Source organism: Zonotrichia albicollis, chromosome 1 (assembly GCF_047830755.1).
Source record: "Zonotrichia albicollis isolate bZonAlb1 chromosome 1, bZonAlb1.hap1, whole genome shotgun sequence".
Lineage (NCBI taxonomy): Eukaryota > Metazoa > Chordata > Aves > Passeriformes > Passerellidae > Zonotrichia > Zonotrichia albicollis.
In genome coordinates, this window is record NC_133819.1 from 715,422 (window position 1) to 726,863 (window position 11,442).

General features: G+C 47.0%; 1 long non-coding RNA gene across 2 annotated transcripts; it reads right to left on the reverse strand.

Annotated features, from left to right (window-relative positions):
* Positions 1 to 1,416: 1,416 nt before the first annotated feature.
* Positions 1,417 to 7,083, reverse strand: LOC141728583 (uncharacterized). 2 transcript variants are annotated; one of them, XR_012579678.1, is made up of 5 exons: positions 6,586 to 7,083; positions 6,044 to 6,136; positions 3,735 to 5,895; positions 2,079 to 2,143; positions 1,417 to 1,460 (listed from the first exon to the last, which is right to left on the reverse strand). It is a non-coding gene; the product is annotated as an uncharacterized LOC141728583 (long non-coding RNA). The 2 variants fall into 2 exon arrangements; XR_012579677.1 differs by lacking the exon at positions 6,586 to 7,083 and having other exon boundaries at positions 6,044 to 6,577.
* Between the last annotated feature and the right edge of the window lie 4,359 nt (positions 7,084 to 11,442).

Genomic DNA, 11,442 nt, shown 5'->3' on the forward strand with positions numbered 1-11,442 from the left:
TTATAAACCCTCCAGGATTTACGACCAACCCCTTCAGGACAGCAGCCAAGTGTCCCATGAGGTGGTGCTGCACCAAAGAACGATCTGACAGGTTCCAAAGAGTCAAATGCACAATATTTTGCAAAGCCGTGAAATCTTGCAAAATAACAAAAATACGATAGATATAAACTACAGGGCAAGAGTACAAGTGTTCGCTTTAAGAGCTGGAACCATGCAGGTGAGCACCTGATAACTGGATCCTCACCAGAGTTTGAACCCTTCGGTACACAGAAGGGTTTTCCCCAGAAATTTCACAGACTGAGTTTTGATAGAAGTACACTTGCCAGATCCTCAGAAGCATCACCCATTCTCCAGGTGTCTGGAGAGAACTGCAAATGGCTCTCACGTAGTTTGAGCTGGTTCTCCAAGGTCTCAGGGTGAATTTCACCAGATGCAACCAAATCGGGCGACTCCCAGTGGGACAGAAGGAACCCAAAGTTTGGGTAAGCAGAGCTGCAGCAAATACTGAGGAAACAAACGTAACAGCGTAAAAAATAATAAACCATCCTTTTTTTTTCTCTTGCTTTTGTTTTTTTCTTATTCAGATCAGCATAGCAATTAAAGAGAAGGTGAAAAACTCACCATTACTGAACATTTCATCATCTGTAAGCCGAGCATCCTTAGCATAGAGGACTCTAAAGTTAAAATTCACCGATCCCTGGGAAATAAAACCAAATATTGTATGATAAACAGTCAAACAGCAGACATAAAAATTTGTTTCCTCTAAGGACTTTCAGGTATGTATGTATCTTTGCATACATCCTACACATTAGAACATACACTTTATACCATCACCTGATACATAATATTTTACCTTTAAATTCTGATAGTATAGCATGAATTTTTAACTTAAATTGGCGATCTATTATTATTAAGTTGGTACTGAAAGTTATTTCTGCTGTCACGTTCAAAAAAACATTTTTTTTTTTTACTGTAATGAGCAATTGATTTCAAAGTCATCACAAGCCCATCAAAATACAAAGCTGTATTCACTGGGCGGGTCTGTGAGCTAGAAGTAGTTAGGCTTGTACTTCCCTCTTGTTCTTCCAGAACCGATAAATCCTGTCAACAAAACCAGGATCTTTAGCCCACTGCTGTGAAAGATTCTACAAGGATGATGGTTTGATCTGTGTTTAAAAGTTTTGATTTGAAATGGCCAGTTCAATGGATAAAGACAGTTTAAGTAGTATTACGTTACTATTATTATTATTATTTCTATTATTATTTTTACTATTACTACTACTATTATTATCACCTGCTACTGGAAGAAACAAACCAGTCGTACCTATACTTAATTACTTTTATTTCCAGAAAATAACAAAGAAAAAGAACCAAACCAAAAAAAGTCACTTCCTACCTTTTATATCAAGGGATGAAAAATTTCTCTTGGGCTCTTCTCCAATTTATCAAGACTCATAGCACTGAAAGGCAAACAAAACAGTGCTTTATAGAAGGGCAAGTGCACATTTCAAGGCTGAACCACCAACCGATTGCAGTGACAGCAGTTACAACATGAATCGTTCTGAGAGCCTCTGTTAAATGCAATGTTCTGTGGAACTGCCATTTCTTTCCCAAAATACTAACTTCCAACACTTCCTAAACGTATTTTGTATTTTAAAACAACAGAAGTTAGTGAGACACTGTGTGGAGGTCAGGTTTAAATTTATTTCCTTCTAAAGCACAGAGCTCTGTTCCATCACCCTTCACTTCGGCTCTGCACTGAATCACGGTGAGCATTTGAGGAGTGCTCAATAACCAATTCTATTTCTCTCTTTTTTTAGTTCTCTCTATTCCTGAATAATTAAAGACAAGTCCAATGAAAAATGACAAGTTCAGCATCAAAGTCACACTTTTTCCCTTTGTCTGGTCAAGAACAGGCTCTAAATCCACTTAGTGCTGCCTGCAACGATTAAGACGTGCAAAACCATTTTTACATGTTTTATAGGTTTATCATAAAAGCCACGGAACGCAAGCTCTGAATTACAGGAAAAGGTACACAGTCAAATATCTAAAGGGATCACTTATTTGTAAATGCATACCTTGACAGAGATCGCACTGAGAACGTTTCTGTGGGACTCTAAGGGAGACATATTTTCTGAGTACCCTGCAAACAAGAAAAGCTAGGATATATTACAGGACATACCCACTTTTTCTACATATTCAAATAGGATTTTTAATAAAAACAACCCAATTGAAAAAGAAAGAAGAAAACCAAGGTCATTTTACTCAGCTACATTTACTCCCAATTTACAGAAAAAAAAAAGTCACAGGTGCTGCAAAGGAAAAAAAAGTGAACCATAAACGCCTACAGTACAATTTTAAAACAAGTACTTGGACAAAAGAATCTCATGGAACGTGAAGTAGAAAAAAAGTCAAACCACTATTAGACCTGCCTATTTTCTCACCTTGGTACAAGAAAATCCTAAAAGCAGTATGCCTAAAACCGGTCATGGGATGTAACCAAGAACAATTTAGGCATTTGCTAATCTAGACAGAAAGCTTTTCTGGATGCTAGTGTCAAATCACAAGTTTTGTCTTTCAGAAGCCCGACAATGCTGGAAAGCACTTTCCCTGGGGCTCGGGAGGGCAGGGGCAGAAGGGGATGAGTTTGCAGATCGCACCTGTGCCATCGGAAGGATACAGCCCGCCTGCTCCCTGCGCTGGGCATTCTCCCGGCCATCTCTGGCTTTACCGCTCAGCGCCGCTCCATCCGTTTGCATGGCAGAAAGAGCCTCGAGCACTAGCGCAGGCAGCAGCCCAGTCATTCCGGCGATATCGCAGCGCCCTCTGCTCGCAACGCCCAACACGCGGCGGAGCCGCCTCCGCCCGCAGCACCGGCAGCAGCCCGAGGGAGACGGCTGCGGCTCGGGGGCTGCTGCGCCTCCGCCAGCCTGAGGGCAGCCGCCCCACCGGAACCGCGGGAGCGCCCGGCGCCGCTCGCCCGGGGCGGCTCCTGCAGCTCCCGGCCCGCGGCAGCAAAGCACCGCCTCGCCCTCCGCCATCGCTACCGCTGAGTAAGGCCGAAGAACCGGGCCGACGCCCCTTCCGCGCTGCTCAGCTCCGTGCGGGCGGCCAGACGGAGGCTTCGCCCCTCCGGCGTCGCAGCCGCAGCGCCGTCCCGCGCGAGACTGGGGCCGGGAGCTGCCCGCGCACAGCCCCGCGCGGCCGCCTGGCACGCCAGCCACTCCTGTGCCGCGTCAGCCGTTGCGTCACACGCCTCGCCGGCAGCAGGGCGTGCCGGGAGTTGTAGTCTCGGGCTGACAGCCACTGCTCCGTCCTCCGCCACCGGGAGCTGCAGTCCCTCCCGGGCATCAAACGGGTCCTTCGCCCCTGGGCGGGGAAGGACCTGAGGCAGCAACGCTCCTCCCGAATGCCCTCTCTTTTTCGCTCCAACTCTTTTTTCTTTTTTCACTCTGCTTTTCACCCCTTCCCTTCCCTCTGGTGCTCCTGATTCCTTTCCTTTCCTTCCCTTTTCCTTTCCTTTTCTTCTGTTTCTGATCTTGGTTTTCCTTTCTAGCTTAAGAATAAAAAAGCAGCAGTAGAAAGTTTCAGGCTACCTGGGAGTAAAAAAAACCTCCAAAACGAAAATGATTTAAAGAAAACTATTTATTCCCTGGGAGCCTGAAATTTTCTACTGCTGCACGTGACATAGAGCTTTTATTCCTTCTTATAGAGAGTTGATATTTTATACTTACTTTATACAGCGCCCCCTGCCGTGTGCGCCGGCGCACTGCAGCCCCAGCGCTCCCTGCCGTGTGCCCCGGAGACCTGCAGGGAGAGCGCTGCGGCGTCCTTCGGTTCTGTTTAAAGAAACTCGGCTCAATTCGGCTTGCTTCGGCTCTTGGTCTAAACTCGTTTCAGCTCGGCTCTTCGGCCGAACTCGGCACGGTGCGGCTTAACTCGGTCATATTCAGCACATTCTCTAAATGCGGCCAGTGTCGGCTCCACTCGGCTATCGGTTCCAGTCGGCTATCATCGGCTCTTGGTGTAAACTCGGCTGTTTTCGGCTACACTCGCTCTTCGGGTAAACTCGGCTGTTTTCGGCCACACTCGGCTCTTCGGGTAAACTCGGCTGTTTTCGGCTACACTCGGCTCTTCGGGTAAACTCGGCTGTTGTCGGCAATACTCGGCTCTTCGGTTCAAGTCGGGATTTTTCGGCCATCCTCGGCTCGCTGAGGGCGGGAGAGCGGCCATGAGAGGACCCCGGAGCACAGAGGGAAGATTTATACAGATGCCAGTCACAAACCCGCAAAAATACGCCCGCCCGCGGCGACGCTGAGCCCACAGCATGTATCGGATACGCTTAAAACGCCACAGAAAAATCCGTCGGGGCCGCCATGACGTTGGTATTCCATGCAGGCAGTTCACTTACACCCACCGGGGTCCTCCACTTCCCCGCCATCTCGAGAAGGTCAACGAAAAGTCCGAGACACCCGCGACACGCCACTCCCAGCATGGCGGCCTCTCGCCTGCCTGCCGGCGCACGGCTGCAGTACCGCGCTCTGCCCACAAGGAGGCAGCACTGCCGCCCGCCCCAGACGGGGGCGCAGCGCGCCTCGGGGCTGTGGGCAGCGACGGCGGCAAAAAAGAACAGGGGCGACCCCAGACAAAAACTGCTCTGAAATAAATGCCAGAAACCTGCCTCTTATCCGACCAGAACCAAACGAACCGCCTTGGTTAAAAATCCTATTAAAATCAATTTGATACTCCTATTTTTCGTATTTATATTCACATGCATATTTATAGTGGACATTGATGTAGCATGTAATTTATAAAATATATTCTGTGTATTCCTACTGTTTCTATTTATTTATATTTTGTGGTTTTAAAAAAATCTTTCTATATTTATTGTATATTTCTATGTTAAAAGCATGATAGAAATGTAATTTTAATTATTTAAAATAAAAATCCCATACTAACTAAACAAATACAAAAAAGCTCTATTCTTTTAAACTATATTGAAATATTTTTATATTTATAGCTTGCATGACTATATTCCCATTTATATTTATAGTTTATATTTAAGCATTATATTAATCATGATATATAATATGTGTCCTATTCAAATAATAGAAATAAATTATTTATTAAATTATGTACCATATCTACTGCTACAACTTATTTTATCTTAGATTTTTAATTTTATATTAGCCTTTAGCTATTTATGATCTCTTTCTATACTTAGATTTCTACCTTTATATTATTTGTATGTATCATTTTTGTACTAAAACCCCTGCTTTTGCCAAATAAAAAACAAAACCCCCCTTTACGTTAAACTGCTTTAAAAAACTTATATCAATATGGTGTAATATATAACAAACGATAGATATGATAAACATAAAATTGATATAAATTTATTTATATCTATTTCCTATAATACACTATAATAAGATATATACAGTATTACTGGTATTATGGATTTTATATGCAGATACTGATTTATGTTATTTTGTATTTTAAATAATTTAACCATTCTCTATATATTTGAAAGACATTTATGTATTTATACTTTGGTTGCGATTTTTTCTGGGTGTTTTCCGGGTCTTTTCTTGCTCTTCTTGGAATTGTTTCTCTGGGTTTTCTCTGGGTTTTTCTTGCCCATCTTGGGGGTTTTTTCTGGGTTTCTTCATGCCCATCTTCGGGTTTTTTTTCTGGGTTTTTTCTTGCCCGTCTTCGGGTTCTTTTCTGGGTTTTTTTCTTGCCCATCTTGTTGGGCTTTTTTTCTGGGTTTTTTCTTACCCATCTTCGTCTGTTTTTACTGGGTTTTAAGCCAACATGGGTACATTCCATGTCAGTACATACAATATAACCCGGCTGAGGATTTTTTATTCTAACTTTAAAAATGAGTTGCAAAACCTGAAAAGCAAAAGTCATATACACAAGGTTAAATCCAGTCAGCATGTGCCCACACATGCAGAGACGAGCAGACACAGACAGACACAGCCACGTGCTCTCACACACACTGACACACTCTTGCCACTTACACGCTCACTGCGGCCCTTACCTGAGACGCTGAAGAACGTGCTGTGACACATCTTCTGGCTGCTGCTCCTTGAAGTAAATGGCAGATCCTGGGGAAATCAGCAGCCTCGGGGACCTGTGAGACAACAGGAAGGGTCAACGAGTGGCTATCTGACAGCTAGGACTTGTCCCCACTCTGGACCCATAAACTTTCTACCCAAAATCCCACAAAAGACAGATGAAGAGTAAAATTTCTATAACTGTTCTACCTAACTGTGACTACGTGCCAGGGCAGGGCAGCTCTGATCATAAGTGGTACAATATAAGTACACACAATATAGGCTGAGGTAAACAGTGCAAGTGCAAACAGAGCGTAAGTACACACAATATAAGGTGACGCACTTACATACAGTATAAACCAACACAGGTACACACAATATAAACCAATATAGGTACATCCAATGTAAGTACATATAGTATAAACCAACATAAGTACATACAGTATAAGTACGTACAGTATAAGCCAGCATAGGTACACACAATAGAGGTACATACAACATAAGCCAACATAGGCAGATACAATACCAGCCAGGACTTGAGATAACTCTCTGGAAGACGAATTCTTGAGCCCTGTACCCTTTGAGAAGATGGAACCTAAGGAACTGCTGCAGTCACCTGAGGAGGTGCATCTGAAAAAAAGTCAGGACAAAAGTCAAAGGGCTGCAGAATAACTTAAGTGCTCGGCTAAATTGGGCTGTAATCGGCTAAACTCGGCTATTGTCGGCTGCATTCGGCTGGATGCGCCTCTTCGGCGCGGCTCGGCTCGCTTCGGCCGAACTCGGAGCCGCTCTGTGCGCCGGGCGCGGCTCGGGTTCATTCGGCTGAACTCGGAGCCTCTCCGTGCGCTCGGCGCGGCTCGGCTCGTTCGGCTCGCTTCGGCCGAACTCGGAGCTGCTCTGTACGTTCGGCGGGGCTCGGCTTCATTCAGCCGAACTCGGAGCCGCTCTGTGCGCACGGCGCGGCTCGGCTTCATTCAGCCGAACTCGGAGCCGCTCTGTGCGCACGGCGCGGCTCGGCTTCATTCAGCCGAACTCGGAGCCGCTCTGTGCGCTCAGCGCGGCTCGTGTCGCTTCGGCCGAACTCGGAGCCGCTCTGTACATTCAGCGCGGCTCGGCTTCATTCAGCCGAACTCGGAGCCGCTCTGTGCGCTCGGCGCGGCTCGTGTCGCTTCGGCCGAACTCGGAGCCTCTCTGTGCGCTCGGCGCGCCTCGGCTCGCTTCGGCCGAACTCGGAGCCGCTCTGTGCGTTCGGCGCGCCTCGGCTCGGGTCGGCTCCCTGAGGGCGGGCAAGCGGCGCCGCCTCACGTTAAACGCGCCCGGCTCGGGGCTCTCCTGCTGCCGCGTCCCGCGGGCGGCCCGCCCATCGCACGGACACGACCGGGAGCGCGGGGCGGCACAGGGGCTCATTAGGCGGTGACCGCACTCGCGCTAATTAGCGCGCACGAGAGCAGCGGGCTCGGTTCGCCTGAGCTCGGCTCCGTTCAGGCAGCCTCGCAAGCCTGGCCTCGGTTCGCTCGAGGCCGTCAGGTTCGGCCGGTCTCGCCTTGCTTCGGCTGAGCTCGTTCCATTCGGCCGAAGGAGGCGTCGTTCGATCGTGTTTTTACAAATATCTTTCTCTATAGATTGTATATTTCTATATTTAGATTTATACTTCTATAATACTTCTATTATTCTAAATAAAAACCCCGTCTCTAACCAAATAAATACAAAAAACAACCTTCTTTTAAACGAGATTGAAATATTTTTATACTTAGTATAATTATATTCCCATTCATATTTATAGTTTCTTTTGATGCAGTGTATTAATTATATATAATATATGTAAAGTTCTAGAAATGTATTTAAATTATTATTTATATTATGAGTCATATCTACTGCTACAACTAATTTTTTCTTGTTTTTAAACTTTATATATATATCTGTATTTATTTATGATATATTCCTGTACTTAGATTTCTACATTTATATTGTTTGTATTTATAATTTTTATAATAAAAACCCTGCCTATTGACAAATAAAAAAAACCTGCTTTACTTAGCTATTTAAAAAAATATTTTCATGATTACAATTTTCATGTTTATATTTGTAATTTATTCTATATCACATGAGAACACACCTGCTCCTGCACCCCAGTGGGGCTTCCTCTCCTGGGGACCTTGGGGTGCCCCAACGGCATCAGAGCCCCGAGTCTTCACCCCCCTCTCCTCTATTTAGAAACTACACAGGAACTTTTTTCTGGAAACAAAGACATTACCTAAATCCTCTCCCCGTGTCCCAGACAGATAGATATTCAGTTATTAGTTGGCTGGGCAGCAGTTTCTTAAATAGAATGATAAACAAGATGTGAACATTTTAGCTACAAGCAAATAGGCAAATCTGAACAAGGTACCGATGGCCAGCCACTCAAGTAATTTTGAAGCAATTTTTTAAACAATAAAATACTGCTACCACAAAAATAAAGCAAAAAGCTAACTACTGGCTAAGAAAAAATTAACTTTTGACAGCAACAACATTCCAACCACACAGGCTTTTTTCCCGATGTCATACCTTCTCTTGGGAATTCTCATCATGTATCCCAAAAGGAATAAATACCTTAGAGCATCCTAAAGCAGAAAGTAGCACACATGAGCTCCTCACACTCCCGGCAGTGCACTGAGCTCCTCACACTCCAGTGCAGCGTGCACTGAGTCTGCAACAAATTCTGCTCAGTGAGAGTCTGCAAACAAAGGTTCAACTGATGAACTGAACTGATTTTGTAGGGATGTTTTCTAAGCACAGAAGCACAAAAAAGAACGAGCAGAAACAATTCTTAAATAAATCTGCAAGTTTTATTTAGCATATATGCGAGTGATTTCCACCCTGTGGCTTCTCACTTTGATTTGTCTGTAGGTTCAGGAAGATGACAATGCACACTCTGCCTTCCCTGAGCCCCCACGTCAGCTGAGCGCTGCTCCGTGTGCTCAGATCGTCAGGAGCTGGATTACACGTACCCGGACGGACTGCAACTGCTCTGCTGCAGATTCAGGAGACGACGGCAGAGAGGGGCTGGCCGAGGCGTTGTCCGAATTCCATTTCTGTGTGACGAGAAGCGGTTTGTTCCCAACAGCTGCAACATCCCCGGCTCGCTTCCGTGGTGAGTACCGATGGCACACAAATGGCAGCCTGAGGAAATCGTGTTCTGGGCTCTAAGTGGCTGGGACAGGGTCTGATGTTTTGTTTTGTATCTGTATGACGATTAGTACGACAGGGCTCTGAGGGATGACATGGCAACACAGAATTAAAAACTCCTCGATAGAATTACATCGACTTCTAGGAAAAGACAAAAGCCTATCACCCTTCTGAAATCTACTTTTAATCCAAAGCACACAGATTGTCACTATTCTGCACCTTCCAGCTTTTCAAAGCAGCTTACTTCTGAAGACCAGGAAACATTGATTTCTACAGAAACAATGGGCAACCCCCAGGTTAATTTAAGCACTACTCTTTAATAGGGGATCTGCCAGCGTGCCAGTCCAGCTTCAAGTGCACTTTATTTCAGTCTCACATCCCCACAAAATTCTTCTCACATCTTCCAACCCTGAAATCGTATTTTTCCCTAAGGCTTCTCATCGTTAGCAATTTCAAATAACATGGTATTTTTACAACATTCCAAAATGTCATGCTGGACTGTACTAGAGAGTAATCTGCAAATATAAGCTTAGCAAAGTTTGAATTGACTTGTCCAGAGAAAAAACCTAGAAGTGAACACCTACACCTGCCTACAAAGAGCTAACAAGCCCCTGGCAGCTACCACATCAAAGCACAGTGGATGTTTCTAACAGAGGGTAAGGATAACAATACCACCTTTTGTTCTCTCCAGCTTGTTTTCCCTGCAGTCATATTTGCTTCTTATGATTTTTTAGGGATATCAGGTATCGGTTGTGCAGGGTTACGCACTGCGGAGGGATCTCTCGGTGATGCGGCCGTGCCCAGCTCCTCAAGTTCCAGCAGAGGGAGAGACGCGGAAGGATGCATGCAAGGTGCTGCAGTTTTTGCCCGCTGTGGTGCTGTGTATAGAGCCGGTGGTGGAGGAAGCGGCATGACCCTGACCCTAACCCTAACCCTGACCCTAACCCTAGCCCTTACCCCGCCCCCAACCTCACCCGAGTGCTCAACCCCACCCCGGGTCCCCCCCCGAGGCCTGAACCCCACCCCGAACCCCAATTAATCTTAAAGTGAACCGTAGCCCTTATAATTACCCCTTAAAATTAACCCTAATTTTTAAAATTACCGATTAAAACAAAGCCTTATCCAAGATGGCGGCCCCCACGTCGTCACGTGAATGTTTTCTAAGATGGCGATGGTCACGTGACTTTGAGCAAGATGGCTGCGCCCATGATGTCACGTGGTGTCCGGTAAAATGGCCGCGCCCTGGGGTAGTTTCCGGCAAAATGGCGGCGCCCATGCTGACACGCGGTTTTCAGTAAGATGGCGATGCCCAGCCGAGCACGTGGTATGGGGACAAGATGGCGGTGCCCAACCGAATGATGCCACTTCCGGCAATATGGCGGCCGCCATGACCGGATTTTTTTCCTCGATTTCTGACGGATATTTTGCACTTTCCACTAGTTCCCGGTGGCCGGAATGCTGCTCCGGTTCGCGTGCGGCCAGGGTCGTCGCGAGGAGGGGCTTCTGGGGCGCAGCGGCGGCCTCTGGCCGCGACGGCCTGGCGACGGGGGGCGGCGCCTGGGGCAGGGGCACGGCGACGGGGGGCGGTGTCTGGGGGCGGTGCCGCGGGGACGGGCAGCTAGGGGCGGGGCGGCGCCCGCAGGCGAGGGCCCGTAGACAGGGGGCGGCGCCCAAAGGCGGGGGGGCCGGAGACGGCCGATTTTAGGACAGTCGCGCTTTACGGCAGTTTTACGACAGTCGCGCTTTACGGCACCTTTTACGACAGTCGCGCTTTACGGCCGCTTTCAGTTCCTATGTTGTGTCCAGCCCCGATCCCAGTCCCACAATGATGACAAGTGCAGGCCCAGTGATTTCAGCTCTTTCACCTCTTCACCCACAAGCTTTATTTTACTGCCAGCTCTCTTCTTCCAGCTCCAGCTCTGTGTTGCTCCAGCTTCACATGGCAGCATCTTGCTCTTGGCCCCAGCTCGGCAACAATTCAGCTCCCGCACGAGCCTCTGTAAGCCCACCCCACCGTCCATATCCTAGCCCTGCAGTGATTTTAGCTCCCACCGAGCAGTCCCCAGTCACTTTGCCCACCCCTGCATTAGTTCTCCTGGATGCCCAGAGCCCCGTTCACAGGTCTAGTGCCTTTGCCATTTTCAAAGTGCCAGCCCAGCAGTCCATTTCCAAGACCCACAGAGATTTCAGCTGCACCCCAAGAGGTGCCATCACC